The 14,166-nt window shown below is 50.0% G+C and overlaps 19 non-coding genes across 19 annotated transcripts; all 19 read left to right on the top strand.

Moving 5' to 3' along the window:
• Window positions 1-195: 195 nt before the first annotated feature.
• Window positions 196-277, top strand: Trnas-cga (transfer RNA serine (anticodon CGA)). The gene has a single exon. It is a non-coding gene; the product is annotated as a tRNA-Ser (tRNA).
• A 690-nt stretch (window positions 278-967) lies between these two features.
• Window positions 968-1,049, top strand: Trnas-uga (transfer RNA serine (anticodon UGA)). The gene has a single exon. It is a non-coding gene; the product is annotated as a tRNA-Ser (tRNA).
• Window positions 1,050-1,645: 596 nt separating this feature from the next.
• On the top strand, window positions 1,646-1,718 carry Trnaf-gaa (transfer RNA phenylalanine (anticodon GAA)). Its single transcript has one exon. It is a non-coding gene; the product is annotated as a tRNA-Phe (tRNA).
• A 739-nt stretch (window positions 1,719-2,457) lies between these two features.
• On the top strand, window positions 2,458-2,539 carry Trnas-cga (transfer RNA serine (anticodon CGA)). Its single transcript has one exon. It is a non-coding gene; the product is annotated as a tRNA-Ser (tRNA).
• A 690-nt stretch (window positions 2,540-3,229) lies between these two features.
• On the top strand, window positions 3,230-3,311 carry Trnas-uga (transfer RNA serine (anticodon UGA)). The gene has a single exon. It is a non-coding gene; the product is annotated as a tRNA-Ser (tRNA).
• A 596-nt stretch (window positions 3,312-3,907) lies between these two features.
• Trnaf-gaa (transfer RNA phenylalanine (anticodon GAA)) lies at window positions 3,908-3,980 on the top strand. Its single transcript has one exon. It is a non-coding gene; the product is annotated as a tRNA-Phe (tRNA).
• A 739-nt stretch (window positions 3,981-4,719) lies between these two features.
• Window positions 4,720-4,801, top strand: Trnas-cga (transfer RNA serine (anticodon CGA)). The gene has a single exon. It is a non-coding gene; the product is annotated as a tRNA-Ser (tRNA).
• Window positions 4,802-5,491: 690 nt separating this feature from the next.
• Trnas-uga (transfer RNA serine (anticodon UGA)) lies at window positions 5,492-5,573 on the top strand. Its single transcript has one exon. It is a non-coding gene; the product is annotated as a tRNA-Ser (tRNA).
• A 596-nt stretch (window positions 5,574-6,169) lies between these two features.
• Trnaf-gaa (transfer RNA phenylalanine (anticodon GAA)) lies at window positions 6,170-6,242 on the top strand. Its single transcript has one exon. It is a non-coding gene; the product is annotated as a tRNA-Phe (tRNA).
• Window positions 6,243-6,981: 739 nt separating this feature from the next.
• On the top strand, window positions 6,982-7,063 carry Trnas-cga (transfer RNA serine (anticodon CGA)). The gene has a single exon. It is a non-coding gene; the product is annotated as a tRNA-Ser (tRNA).
• A 690-nt stretch (window positions 7,064-7,753) lies between these two features.
• Trnas-uga (transfer RNA serine (anticodon UGA)) lies at window positions 7,754-7,835 on the top strand. The gene has a single exon. It is a non-coding gene; the product is annotated as a tRNA-Ser (tRNA).
• Window positions 7,836-8,431: 596 nt separating this feature from the next.
• On the top strand, window positions 8,432-8,504 carry Trnaf-gaa (transfer RNA phenylalanine (anticodon GAA)). Its single transcript has one exon. It is a non-coding gene; the product is annotated as a tRNA-Phe (tRNA).
• A 739-nt stretch (window positions 8,505-9,243) lies between these two features.
• On the top strand, window positions 9,244-9,325 carry Trnas-cga (transfer RNA serine (anticodon CGA)). The gene has a single exon. It is a non-coding gene; the product is annotated as a tRNA-Ser (tRNA).
• A 690-nt stretch (window positions 9,326-10,015) lies between these two features.
• On the top strand, window positions 10,016-10,097 carry Trnas-uga (transfer RNA serine (anticodon UGA)). The gene has a single exon. It is a non-coding gene; the product is annotated as a tRNA-Ser (tRNA).
• Window positions 10,098-10,693: 596 nt separating this feature from the next.
• On the top strand, window positions 10,694-10,766 carry Trnaf-gaa (transfer RNA phenylalanine (anticodon GAA)). The gene has a single exon. It is a non-coding gene; the product is annotated as a tRNA-Phe (tRNA).
• A 739-nt stretch (window positions 10,767-11,505) lies between these two features.
• On the top strand, window positions 11,506-11,587 carry Trnas-cga (transfer RNA serine (anticodon CGA)). The gene has a single exon. It is a non-coding gene; the product is annotated as a tRNA-Ser (tRNA).
• Window positions 11,588-12,277: 690 nt separating this feature from the next.
• On the top strand, window positions 12,278-12,359 carry Trnas-uga (transfer RNA serine (anticodon UGA)). Its single transcript has one exon. It is a non-coding gene; the product is annotated as a tRNA-Ser (tRNA).
• Window positions 12,360-12,955: 596 nt separating this feature from the next.
• On the top strand, window positions 12,956-13,028 carry Trnaf-gaa (transfer RNA phenylalanine (anticodon GAA)). The gene has a single exon. It is a non-coding gene; the product is annotated as a tRNA-Phe (tRNA).
• A 739-nt stretch (window positions 13,029-13,767) lies between these two features.
• Trnas-cga (transfer RNA serine (anticodon CGA)) lies at window positions 13,768-13,849 on the top strand. Its single transcript has one exon. It is a non-coding gene; the product is annotated as a tRNA-Ser (tRNA).
• Window positions 13,850-14,166: the final 317 nt, after the last annotated feature.

Here is a 14,166-nt window from a genome sequence, read left to right as displayed (position 1 = left end):
CGGTGGAGCATAGGGCTTTTTAACCTAAGGGTCCAGGGTTCAAGTCCCTGTGTCGGCGGAAATTTTAATACTTTGGTAGCGATTCGTCTGGTAGCGGTGGAAACGCTACGGAAAATAATGCAGCTACGCCGTCTTCTGACACCACAGTGCTTGAAACGTTAGCAGTTGCATGTGTCGGCAGAACCCGCGCTAGCGGCAGTCGTGGCCGAGTGGTTAAGGCGTCTGACTCGAAATCAGATTCTCTCTGGGAGCGTAGGTTCGAGTCCTACCGGCTGCGTGCGATTTTGTGTAAAGAGGAGCAAAAATTTTCGCACACACGTGACATGCGTGGGCGAATGCGGGTGCAAACCAGTGACGCCATTCTCAACAAGACGAAAATTTCCGTTTAAGAATACTGAGTTTCGCGACGACCGCTTCTTACTGTGGTTATCGGTTGACCTCGCACTGACGCTGGGACTGCAGAAAGCCGTCGCTGAGATCGTGAGTACACAGATGTGCTTGAAAGTGTTGGACAGAGCGAACATTCATTTCTTTTTAAGAATCGCAATTCAATCATTCGAGTGCGGCAAAAGCAGTGGTGCAGCGTTTCTTTTCTTATGATCTCGCAGCTGCTTGGAAGTATGTCCATCGTTTAAGACGACAGAAAAGTAGCGTCAGCGGTGCGTCAGTGGGAAGTCGGTGAAGTCGCCATTGGAGCCATAAGCCAGCAATTACGACATGCGAATCACTCGGACACCACGCAGCTGTACGATAATGCTCGTGCGTGGGCCCGCATAGCTCAGTCGGCAGAGCGGTAGGTTTTCAATCAAATGGTCCTGGGTTCAAGTCCCTGTCTGGGCGAAAATTATTACATTTTGGAAACGGCCAATGGAAACCTTACAGAAATGAGTGAGGCCACGCCGCTTTCTGCCATCAGATTGCTTCTAAAGATGGCAGTTTCCGTTGTCGGGAGACATTTCCGCCACCAGCAGTCGTGGCCGAGTGGTTAAGGCGTCTGACTTGAAATCAGATTCCCTCTGGGAGCGTAGGTTCGAGTCCTGCCGACTGCGAAAATTTTCTCGCTCTCACAAGATGAACGTTCAGTTGCGTCACTACTAAACACGTGGGTCACCAGCAATGTGCAGTGTTATTTGATCCATGGCGCAGCGTTACAGTCGCGCCCAGAAGCCGCAGCTCATCTCCCCGTCTCACAGCCGCCCACCAGGTGTTAGTACAAGTGTCGCCTCACTGGGCAGTGCAGACGTGTCCATTTTAGCTTGCAGACGATGACGTATAGCCATTCATGAGCTAACGCAAGTCGAATGTTTTACCGCGTGTATCTGCTAGGTACTGCCTCTTATACGGTGGAGAGGCTCACTCCTCCTTGTGTCTCGTTCGCTGCACACGAGTTGCCCCTGGCATCGATATAGCACGGGTTTTCTAGCGCCAGCGTGGCGTCACGTGAATTCAGCGAAGTCAATATTACACGAATCGAGTCGACATGTTTGCTTTTAACGATGATGGAAGCAGAAGAAATGTGTGTGGAACTTCGCTGCATCGGATGCTCGCCTTTCAGCGTCCCTGTGTCTTATCAGACGAAGGTGACTGTGAAAGTGGCAACGAGACAGAGTTCACGAACACATGCAAACTGCAAACCTCAGCGTCAGCCGAAATAGCTCAGTTGGGAGAGCGTTAGACTGAAGATCTAAAGGTCCCTGGTTCGATCCCGGGTTTCGGCACGTATTCATTTTGATGCGACGCCCATGGAATTGCTCTGCGTTTGCGATAATGCAACTACCGCTGACAACAAAAATGACTCTCTCCTGTAGCTGTTCTGGTTGCCTAGTGCATGCCATAAGAGGAACTCACTAGACAACTAACTCCCTTAGAAGCAAAAGAATCAAAAAAGTCCTACCGACTGCGTTTCCTTTTTCTGTCAGGTGGTGAAGAAGGTCTTCAACGGAACCGTGAAATGAGCGAAAACGTGGGAAACATTGCATTCGAAATTCTTGTGAATTTTCCAACTGGCCAGTGAGGGTCGACTAAACACGTAAATTCTCTGCTCCAACGTATGAGCCGTAACGACTGCTGTAATTTGTTGTTGCATCGTGTGTCAGCAGTCTTCGATAGCGTGTTACGAGCTTAGCGCGATAAGTCTGTAGACAGCATTCAGGCGACGTTTTATTAGTAACTGCTCCATGCAGCGATTGCACAACAGTAAAGGACATGAGTGAATGTATCGTGGGGGGTTTCGCAGCCTCGTGCGAGCCCGGACAGCTCAGTCGGTGGAGCATAGGGCTTTTTAACCTAAGGGTCCAGGGTTCAAGTCCCTGTGTCGGCGGAAATTTTAATACTTTGGTAGCGATTCGTCTGGTAGCGGTGGAAACGCTACGGAAAATAATGCAGCTACGCCGTCTTCTGACACCACAGTGCTTGAAACGTTAGCAGTTGCATGTGTCGGCAGAACCCGCGCTAGCGGCAGTCGTGGCCGAGTGGTTAAGGCGTCTGACTCGAAATCAGATTCTCTCTGGGAGCGTAGGTTCGAGTCCTACCGGCTGCGTGCGATTTTGTGTAAAGAGGAGCAAAAATTTTCGCACACACGTGACATGCGTGGGCGAATGCGGGTGCAAACCAGTGACGCCATTCTCAACAAGACGAAAATTTCCGTTTAAGAATACTGAGTTTCGCGACGACCGCTTCTTACTGTGGTTATCGGTTGACCTCGCACTGACGCTGGGACTGCAGAAAGCCGTCGCTGAGATCGTGAGTACACAGATGTGCTTGAAAGTGTTGGACAGAGCGAACATTCATTTCTTTTTAAGAATCGCAATTCAATCATTCGAGTGCGGCAAAAGCAGTGGTGCAGCGTTTCTTTTCTTATGATCTCGCAGCTGCTTGGAAGTATGTCCATCGTTTAAGACGACAGAAAAGTAGCGTCAGCGGTGCGTCAGTGGGAAGTCGGTGAAGTCGCCATTGGAGCCATAAGCCAGCAATTACGACATGCGAATCACTCGGACACCACGCAGCTGTACGATAATGCTCGTGCGTGGGCCCGCATAGCTCAGTCGGCAGAGCGGTAGGTTTTCAATCAAATGGTCCTGGGTTCAAGTCCCTGTCTGGGCGAAAATTATTACATTTTGGAAACGGCCAATGGAAACCTTACAGAAATGAGTGAGGCCACGCCGCTTTCTGCCATCAGATTGCTTCTAAAGATGGCAGTTTCCGTTGTCGGGAGACATTTCCGCCACCAGCAGTCGTGGCCGAGTGGTTAAGGCGTCTGACTTGAAATCAGATTCCCTCTGGGAGCGTAGGTTCGAGTCCTGCCGACTGCGAAAATTTTCTCGCTCTCACAAGATGAACGTTCAGTTGCGTCACTACTAAACACGTGGGTCACCAGCAATGTGCAGTGTTATTTGATCCATGGCGCAGCGTTACAGTCGCGCCCAGAAGCCGCAGCTCATCTCCCCGTCTCACAGCCGCCCACCAGGTGTTAGTACAAGTGTCGCCTCACTGGGCAGTGCAGACGTGTCCATTTTAGCTTGCAGACGATGACGTATAGCCATTCATGAGCTAACGCAAGTCGAATGTTTTACCGCGTGTATCTGCTAGGTACTGCCTCTTATACGGTGGAGAGGCTCACTCCTCCTTGTGTCTCGTTCGCTGCACACGAGTTGCCCCTGGCATCGATATAGCACGGGTTTTCTAGCGCCAGCGTGGCGTCACGTGAATTCAGCGAAGTCAATATTACACGAATCGAGTCGACATGTTTGCTTTTAACGATGATGGAAGCAGAAGAAATGTGTGTGGAACTTCGCTGCATCGGATGCTCGCCTTTCAGCGTCCCTGTGTCTTATCAGACGAAGGTGACTGTGAAAGTGGCAACGAGACAGAGTTCACGAACACATGCAAACTGCAAACCTCAGCGTCAGCCGAAATAGCTCAGTTGGGAGAGCGTTAGACTGAAGATCTAAAGGTCCCTGGTTCGATCCCGGGTTTCGGCACGTATTCATTTTGATGCGACGCCCATGGAATTGCTCTGCGTTTGCGATAATGCAACTACCGCTGACAACAAAAATGACTCTCTCCTGTAGCTGTTCTGGTTGCCTAGTGCATGCCATAAGAGGAACTCACTAGACAACTAACTCCCTTAGAAGCAAAAGAATCAAAAAAGTCCTACCGACTGCGTTTCCTTTTTCTGTCAGGTGGTGAAGAAGGTCTTCAACGGAACCGTGAAATGAGCGAAAACGTGGGAAACATTGCATTCGAAATTCTTGTGAATTTTCCAACTGGCCAGTGAGGGTCGACTAAACACGTAAATTCTCTGCTCCAACGTATGAGCCGTAACGACTGCTGTAATTTGTTGTTGCATCGTGTGTCAGCAGTCTTCGATAGTGTGTTACGAGCTTAGCGCGATAAGTCTGTAGACAGCATTCAGGCGACGTTTTATTAGTAACTGCTCCATGCAGCGATTGCACAACAGTAAAGGACATGAGTGAATGTATCGTGGGGGGTTTCGCAGCCTCGTGCGAGCCCGGACAGCTCAGTCGGTGGAGCATAGGGCTTTTTAACCTAAGGGTCCAGGGTTCAAGTCCCTGTGTCGGCGGAAATTTTAATACTTTGGTAGCGATTCGTCTGGTAGCGGTGGAAACGCTACGGAAAATAATGCAGCTACGCCGTCTTCTGACACCACAGTGCTTGAAACGTTAGCAGTTGCATGTGTCGGCAGAACCCGCGCTAGCGGCAGTCGTGGCCGAGTGGTTAAGGCGTCTGACTCGAAATCAGATTCTCTCTGGGAGCGTAGGTTCGAGTCCTACCGGCTGCGTGCGATTTTGTGTAAAGAGGAGCAAAAATTTTCGCACACACGTGACATGCGTGGGCGAATGCGGGTGCAAACCAGTGACGCCATTCTCAACAAGACGAAAATTTCCGTTTAAGAATACTGAGTTTCGCGACGACCGCTTCTTACTGTGGTTATCGGTTGACCTCGCACTGACGCTGGGACTGCAGAAAGCCGTCGCTGAGATCGTGAGTACACAGATGTGCTTGAAAGTGTTGGACAGAGCGAACATTCATTTCTTTTTAAGAATCGCAATTCAATCATTCGAGTGCGGCAAAAGCAGTGGTGCAGCGTTTCTTTTCTTATGATCTCGCAGCTGCTTGGAAGTATGTCCATCGTTTAAGACGACAGAAAAGTAGCGTCAGCGGTGCGTCAGTGGGAAGTCGGTGAAGTCGCCATTGGAGCCATAAGCCAGCAATTACGACATGCGAATCACTCGGACACCACGCAGCTGTACGATAATGCTCGTGCGTGGGCCCGCATAGCTCAGTCGGCAGAGCGGTAGGTTTTCAATCAAATGGTCCTGGGTTCAAGTCCCTGTCTGGGCGAAAATTATTACATTTTGGAAACGGCCAATGGAAACCTTACAGAAATGAGTGAGGCCACGCCGCTTTCTGCCATCAGATTGCTTCTAAAGATGGCAGTTTCCGTTGTCGGGAGACATTTCCGCCACCAGCAGTCGTGGCCGAGTGGTTAAGGCGTCTGACTTGAAATCAGATTCCCTCTGGGAGCGTAGGTTCGAGTCGTGCCGACTGCGAAAATTTTCTCGCTCTCACAAGATGAACGTTCAGTTGCGTCACTACTAAACACGTGGGTCACCAGCAATGTGCAGTGTTATTTGATCCATGGCGCAGCGTTACAGTCGCGCCCAGAAGCCGCAGCTCATCTCCCCGTCTCACAGCCGCCCACCAGGTGTTAGTACAAGTGTCGCCTCACTGGGCAGTGCAGACGTGTCCATTTTAGCTTGCAGACGATGACGTATAGCCATTCATGAGCTAACGCAAGTCGAATGTTTTACCGCGTGTATCTGCTAGGTACTGCCTCTTATACGGTGGAGAGGCTCACTCCTCCTTGTGTCTCGTTCGCTGCACACGAGTTGCCCCTGGCATCGATATAGCACGGGTTTTCTAGCGCCAGCGTGGCGTCACGTGAATTCAGCGAAGTCAATATTACACGAATCGAGTCGACATGTTTGCTTTTAACGATGATGGAAGCAGAAGAAATGTGTGTGGAACTTCGCTGCATCGGATGCTCGCCTTTCAGCGTCCCTGTGTCTTATCAGACGAAGGTGACTGTGAAAGTGGCAACGAGACAGAGTTCACGAACACATGCAAACTGCAAACCTCAGCGTCAGCCGAAATAGCTCAGTTGGGAGAGCGTTAGACTGAAGATCTAAAGGTCCCTGGTTCGATCCCGGGTTTCGGCACGTATTCATTTTGATGCGACGCCCATGGAATTGCTCTGCGTTTGCGATAATGCAACTACCGCTGACAACAAAAATGACTCTCTCCTGTAGCTGTTCTGGTTGCCTAGTGCATGCCATAAGAGGAACTCACTAGACAACTAACTCCCTTAGAAGCAAAAGAATCAAAAAAGTCCTACCGACTGCGTTTCCTTTTTCTGTCAGGTGGTGAAGAAGGTCTTCAACGGAACCGTGAAATGAGCGAAAACGTGGGAAACATTGCATTCGAAATTCTTGTGAATTTTCCAACTGGCCAGTGAGGGTCGACTAAACACGTAAATTCTCTGCTCCAACGTATGAGCCGTAACGACTGCTGTAATTTGTTGTTGCATCGTGTGTCAGCAGTCTTCGATAGTGTGTTACGAGCTTAGCGCGATAAGTCTGTAGACAGCATTCAGGCGACGTTTTATTAGTAACTGCTCCATGCAGCGATTGCACAACAGTAAAGGACATGAGTGAATGTATCGTGGGGGGTTTCGCAGCCTCGTGCGAGCCCGGACAGCTCAGTCGGTGGAGCATAGGGCTTTTTAACCTAAGGGTCCAGGGTTCAAGTCCCTGTGTCGGCGGAAATTTTAATACTTTGGTAGCGATTCGTCTGGTAGCGGTGGAAACGCTACGGAAAATAATGCAGCTACGCCGTCTTCTGACACCACAGTGCTTGAAACGTTAGCAGTTGCATGTGTCGGCAGAACCCGCGCTAGCGGCAGTCGTGGCCGAGTGGTTAAGGCGTCTGACTCGAAATCAGATTCTCTCTGGGAGCGTAGGTTCGAGTCCTACCGGCTGCGTGCGATTTTGTGTAAAGAGGAGCAAAAATTTTCGCACACACGTGACATGCGTGGGCGAATGCGGGTGCAAACCAGTGACGCCATTCTCAACAAGACGAAAATTTCCGTTTAAGAATACTGAGTTTCGCGACGACCGCTTCTTACTGTGGTTATCGGTTGACCTCGCACTGACGCTGGGACTGCAGAAAGCCGTCGCTGAGATCGTGAGTACACAGATGTGCTTGAAAGTGTTGGACAGAGCGAACATTCATTTCTTTTTAAGAATCGCAATTCAATCATTCGAGTGCGGCAAAAGCAGTGGTGCAGCGTTTCTTTTCTTATGATCTCGCAGCTGCTTGGAAGTATGTCCATCGTTTAAGACGACAGAAAAGTAGCGTCAGCGGTGCGTCAGTGGGAAGTCGGTGAAGTCGCCATTGGAGCCATAAGCCAGCAATTACGACATGCGAATCACTCGGACACCACGCAGCTGTACGATAATGCTCGTGCGTGGGCCCGCATAGCTCAGTCGGCAGAGCGGTAGGTTTTCAATCAAATGGTCCTGGGTTCAAGTCCCTATCTGGGCGAAAATTATTACATTTTGGAAACGGCCAATGGAAACCTTACAGAAATGAGTGAGGCCACGCCGCTTTCTGCCATCAGATTGCTTCTAAAGATGGCAGTTTCCGTTGTCGGGAGACATTTCCGCCACCAGCAGTCGTGGCCGAGTGGTTAAGGCGTCTGACTTGAAATCAGATTCCCTCTGGGAGCGTAGGTTCGAGTCCTGCCGACTGCGAAAATTTTCTCGCTCTCACAAGATGAACGTTCAGTTGCGTCACTACTAAACACGTGGGTCACCAGCAATGTGCAGTGTTATTTGATCCATGGCGCAGCGTTACAGTCGCGCCCAGAAGCCGCAGCTCATCTCCCCGTCTCACAGCCGCCCACCAGGTGTTAGTACAAGTGTCGCCTCACTGGGCAGTGCAGACGTGTCCATTTTAGCTTGCAGACGATGACGTATAGCCATTCATGAGCTAACGCAAGTCGAATGTTTTACCGCGTGTATCTGCTAGGTACTGCCTCTTATACGGTGGAGAGGCTCACTCCTCCTTGTGTCTCGTTCGCTGCACACGAGTTGCCCCTGGCATCGATATAGCACGGGTTTTCTAGCGCCAGCGTGGCGTCACGTGAATTCAGCGAAGTCAATATTACACGAATCGAGTCGACATGTTTGCTTTTAACGATGATGGAAGCAGAAGAAATGTGTGTGGAACTTCGCTGCATCGGATGCTCGCGTTTCAGCGTCCCTGTGTCTTATCAGACGAAGGTGACTGTGAAAGTGGCAACGAGACAGAGTTCACGAACACATGCAAACTGCGAACCTCAGCGTCAGCCGAAATAGCTCAGTTGGGAGAGCGTTAGACTGAAGATCTAAAGGTCCCTGGTTCGATCCCGGGTTTCGGCACGTATTCATTTTGATGCGACGCCCATGGAATTGCTCTGCGTTTGCGATAATGCAACTACCGCTGACAACAAAAATGACTCTCTCCTGTAGCTGTTCTGGTTGCCTAGTGCATGCCATAAGAGGAACTCACTAGACAACTAACTCCCTTAGAAGCAAAAGAATCAAAAAAGTCCTACCGACTGCGTTTCCTTTTTCTGTCAGGTGGTGAAGAAGGTCTTCAACGGAACCGTGAAATGAGCGAAAACGTGGGAAACATTGCATTCGAAATTCTTGTGAATTTTCCAACTGGCCAGTGAGGGTCGACTAAACACGTAAATTCTCTGCTCCAACGTATGAGCCGTAACGACTGCTGTAATTTGTTGTTGCATCGTGTGTCAGCAGTCTTCGATAGTGTGTTACGAGCTTAGCGCGATAAGTCTGTAGACAGCATTCAGGCGACGTTTTATTAGTAACTGCTCCATGCAGCGATTGCACAACAGTAAAGGACATGAGTGAATGTATCGTGGGGGGTTTCGCAGCCTCGTGCGAGCCCGGACAGCTCAGTCGGTGGAGCATAGGGCTTTTTAACCTAAGGGTCCAGGGTTCAAGTCCCTGTGTCGGCGGAAATTTTAATACTTTGGTAGCGATTCGTCTGGTAGCGGTGGAAACGCTACGGAAAATAATGCAGCTACGCCGTCTTCTGACACCACAGTGCTTGAAACGTTAGCAGTTGCATGTGTCGGCAGAACCCGCGCTAGCGGCAGTCGTGGCCGAGTGGTTAAGGCGTCTGACTCGAAATCAGATTCTCTCTGGGAGCGTAGGTTCGAGTCCTACCGGCTGCGTGCGATTTTGTGTAAAGAGGAGCAAAAATTTTCGCACACACGTGACATGCGTGGGCGAATGCGGGTGCAAACCAGTGACGCCATTCTCAACAAGACGAAAATTTCCGTTTAAGAATACTGAGTTTCGCGACGACCGCTTCTTACTGTGGTTATCGGTTGACCTCGCACTGACGCTGGGACTGCAGAAAGCCGTCGCTGAGATCGTGAGTACACAGATGTGCTTGAAAGTGTTGGACAGAGCGAACATTCATTTCTTTTTAAGAATCGCAATTCAATCATTCGAGTGCGGCAAAAGCAGTGGTGCAGCGTTTCTTTTCTTATGATCTCGCAGCTGCTTGGAAGTATGTCCATCGTTTAAGACGACAGAAAAGTAGCGTCAGCGGTGCGTCAGTGGGAAGTCGGTGAAGTCGCCATTGGAGCCATAAGCCAGCAATTACGACATGCGAATCACTCGGACACCACGCAGCTGTACGATAATGCTCGTGCGTGGGCCCGCATAGCTCAGTCGGCAGAGCGGTAGGTTTTCAATCAAATGGTCCTGGGTTCAAGTCCCTGTCTGGGCGAAAATTATTACATTTTGGAAACGGCCAATGGAAACCTTACAGAAATGAGTGAGGCCACGCCGCTTTCTGCCATCAGATTGCTTCTAAAGATGGCAGTTTCCGTTGTCGGGAGACATTTCCGCCACCAGCAGTCGTGGCCGAGTGGTTAAGGCGTCTGACTTGAAATCAGATTTCCTCTGGGAGCGTAGGTTCGAGTCCTGCCGACTGCGAAAATTTTCTCGCTCTCACAAGATGAACGTTCAGTTGCGTCACTACTAAACACGTGGGTCACCAGCAATGTGCAGTGTTATTTGATCCATGGCGCAGCGTTACAGTCGCGCCCAGAAGCCGCAGCTCATCTCCCCGTCTCACAGCCGCCCACCAGGTGTTAGTACAAGTGTCGCCTCACTGGGCAGTGCAGACGTGTCCATTTTAGCTTGCAGACGATGACGTATAGCCATTCATGAGCTAACGCAAGTCGAATGTTTTACCGCGTGTATCTGCTAGGTACTGCCTCTTATACGGTGGAGAGGCTCACTCCTCCTTGTGTCTCGTTCGCTGCACACGAGTTGCCCCTGGCATCGATATAGCACGGGTTTTCTAGCGCCAGCGTGGCGTCACGTGAATTCAGCGAAGTCAATATTACACGAATCGAGTCGACATGTTTGCTTTTAACGATGATGGAAGCAGAAGAAATGTGTGTGGAACTTCGCTGCATCGGATGCTCGCCTTTCAGCGTCCCTGTGTCTTATCAGACGAAGGTGACTGTGAAAGTGGCAACGAGACAGAGTTCACGAACACATGCAAACTGCAAACCTCAGCGTCAGCCGAAATAGCTCAGTTGGGAGAGCGTTAGACTGAAGATCTAAAGGTCCCTGGTTCGATCCCGGGTTTCGGCACGTATTCATTTTGATGCGACGCCCATGGAATTGCTCTGCGTTTGCGATAATGCAACTACCGCTGACAACAAAAATGACTCTCTCCTGTAGCTGTTCTGGTTGCCTAGTGCATGCCATAAGAGGAACTCACTAGACAACTAACTCCCTTAGAAGCAAAAGAATCAAAAAAGTCCTACCGACTGCGTTTCCTTTTTCTGTCAGGTGGTGAAGAAGGTCTTCAACGGAACCGTGAAATGAGCGAAAACGTGGGAAACATTGCATTCGAAATTCTTGTGAATTTTCCAACTGGCCAGTGAGGGTCGACTAAACACGTAAATTCTCTGCTCCAACGTATGAGCCGTAACGACTGCTGTAATTTGTTGTTGCATCGTGTGTCAGCAGTCTTCGATAGTGTGTTACGAGCTTAGCGCGATAAGTCTGTAGACAGCATTCAGGCGACGTTTTATTAGTAACTGCTCCATGCAGCGATTGCACAACAGTAAAGGACATGAGTGAATGTATCGTGGGGGGTTTCGCAGCCTCGTGCGAGCCCGGACAGCTCAGTCGGTGGAGCATAGGGCTTTTTAACCTAAGGGTCCAGGGTTCAAGTCCCTGTGTCGGCGGAAATTTTAATACTTTGGTAGCGATTCGTCTGGTAGCGGTGGAAACGCTACGGAAAATAATGCAGCTACGCCGTCTTCTGACACCACAGTGCTTGAAACGTTAGCAGTTGCATGTGTCGGCAGAACCCGCGCTAGCGGCAGTCGTGGCCGAGTGGTTAAGGCGTCTGACTCGAAATCAGATTCTCTCTGGGAGCGTAGGTTCGAGTCCTACCGGCTGCGTGCGATTTTGTGTAAAGAGGAGCAAAAATTTTCGCACACACGTGACATGCGTGGGCGAATGCGGGTGCAAACCAGTGACGCCATTCTCAACAAGACGAAAATTTCCGTTTAAGAATACTGAGTTTCGCGACGACCGCTTCTTACTGTGGTTATCGGTTGACCTCGCACTGACGCTGGGACTGCAGAAAGCCGTCGCTGAGATCGTGAGTACACAGATGTGCTTGAAAGTGTTGGACAGAGCGAACATTCATTTCTTTTTAAGAATCGCAATTCAATCATTCGAGTGCGGCAAAAGCAGTGGTGCAGCGTTTCTTTTCTTATGATCTCGCAGCTGCTTGGAAGTATGTCCATCGTTTAAGACGACAGAAAAGTAGCGTCAGCGGTGCGTCAGTGGGAAGTCGGTGAAGTCGCCATTGGAGCCATAAGCCAGCAATTACGACATGCGAATCACTCGGACACCACGCAGCTGTACGATAATGCTCGTGCGTGGGCCCGCATAGCTCAGTCGGCAGAGCGGTAGGTTTTCAATCAAATGGTCCTGGGTTCAAGTCCCTGTCTGGGCGAAAATTATTACATTTTGGAAACGGCCAATGGAAACCTTACAGAAATGAGTGAGGCCACGCCGCTTTCTGCCATCAGATTGCTTCTAAAGATGGCAGTTTCCGTTGTCGGGAGACATTTCCGCCACCAGCAGTCGTGGCCGAGTGGTTAAGGCGTCTGACTTGAAATCAGATTCCCTCTGGGAGCGTAGGTTCGAGTCCTGCCGACTGCGAAAATTTTCTCGCTCTCACAAGATGAACGTTCAGTTGCGTCACTACTAAACACGTGGGTCACCAGCAATGTGCAGTGTTATTTGATCCATGGCGCAGCGTTACAGTCGCGCCCAGAAGCCGCAGCTCATCTCCCCGTCTCACAGCCGCCCACCAGGTGTTAGTACAAGTGTCGCCTCACTGGGCAGTGCAGACGTGTCCATTTTAGCTTGCAGACGATGACGTATAGCCATTCATGAGCTAACGCAAGTCGAATGTTTTACCGCGTGTATCTGCTAGGTACTGCCTCTTATACGGTGGAGAGGCTCACTCCTCCTTGTGTCTCGTTCGCTGCACACGAGTTGCCCCTGGCATCGATATAGCACGGGTTTTCTAGCGCCAGCGTGGCGTCACGTGAATTCAGCGAAGTCAATATTACACGAATCGAGTCGACATGTTTGCTTTTAACGATGATGGAAGCAGAAGAAATGTGTGTGGAACTTCGCTGCATCGGATGCTCGCGTTTCAGCGTCCCTGTGTCTTATCAGACGAAGGTGACTGTGAAAGTGGCAACGAGACAGAGTTCACGAACACATGCAAACTGCAAACCTCAGCGTCAGCCGAAATAGCTCAGTTGGGAGAGCGTTAGACTGAAGATCTAAAGGTCCCTGGTTCGATCCCGGGTTTCGGCACGTATTCATTTTGATGCGACGCCCATGGAATTGCTCTGCGTTTGCGATAATGCAACTACCGCTGACAACAAAAATGACTCTCTCCTGTAGCTGTTCTGGTTGCCTAGTGCATGCCATAAGAGGAACTCACTAGACAACTAACTCCCTTAGAAGCAAAAGAATCAAAAAAGTCCTACCGACTGCGTTTCCTTTTTCTGTCAGGTGGTGAAGAAGGTCTTCAACGGAACCGTGAAATGAGCGAAAACGTGGGAAACATTGCATTCGAAATTCTTGTGAATTTTCCAACTGGCCAGTGAGGGTCGACTAAACACGTAAATTCTCTGCTCCAACGTATGAGCCGTAACGACTGCTGTAATTTGTTGTTGCATCGTGTGTCAGCAGTCTTCGATAGTGTGTTACGAGCTTAGCGCGATAAGTCTGTAGACAGCATTCAGGCGACGTTTTATTAGTAACTGCTCCATGCAGCGATTGCACAACAGTAAAGGACATGAGTGAATGTATCGTGGGGGGTTTCGCAGCCTCGTGCGAGCCCGGACAGCTCAGTCGGTGGAGCATAGGGCTTTTTAACCTAAGGGTCCAGGGTTCAAGTCCCTGTGTCGGCGGAAATTTTAATACTTTGGTAGCGATTCGTCTGGTAGCGGTGGAAACGCTACGGAAAATAATGCAGCTACGCCGTCTTCTGACACCACAGTGCTTGAAACGTTAGCAGTTGCATGTGTCGGCAGAACCCGCGCTAGCGGCAGTCGTGGCCGAGTGGTTAAGGCGTCTGACTCGAAATCAGATTCTCTCTGGGAGCGTAGGTTCGAGTCCTACCGGCTGCGTGCGATTTTGTGTAAAGAGGAGCAAAAATTTTCGCACACACGTGACATGCGTGGGCGAATGCGGGTGCAAACCAGTGACGCCATTCTCAACAAGACGAAAATTTCCGTTTAAGAATACTGAGTTTCGCGACGACCGCTTCTTACTGTGGTTATCGGTTGACCTCGCACTGACGCTGGGACTGCAGAAAGCCGTCGCTGAGATCGTGAGTACACAGATGTGCTTGAAAGTGTTGGACAGAGCGAACATTCATTTCTTTTTAAGAATCGCAATTCAATCATTCGAGTGCGGCAAAAGCAGTGGTGCAGCGTTTCTTTTC

The sequence above is a fragment of the Schistocerca nitens genome, unplaced genomic scaffold, assembly GCF_023898315.1.
Source record: "Schistocerca nitens isolate TAMUIC-IGC-003100 unplaced genomic scaffold, iqSchNite1.1 HiC_scaffold_385, whole genome shotgun sequence".
Classification (NCBI taxonomy): domain Eukaryota; kingdom Metazoa; phylum Arthropoda; class Insecta; order Orthoptera; family Acrididae; genus Schistocerca; species Schistocerca nitens.
This window is presented reverse-complemented; position numbering and strand designations above follow the sequence as displayed.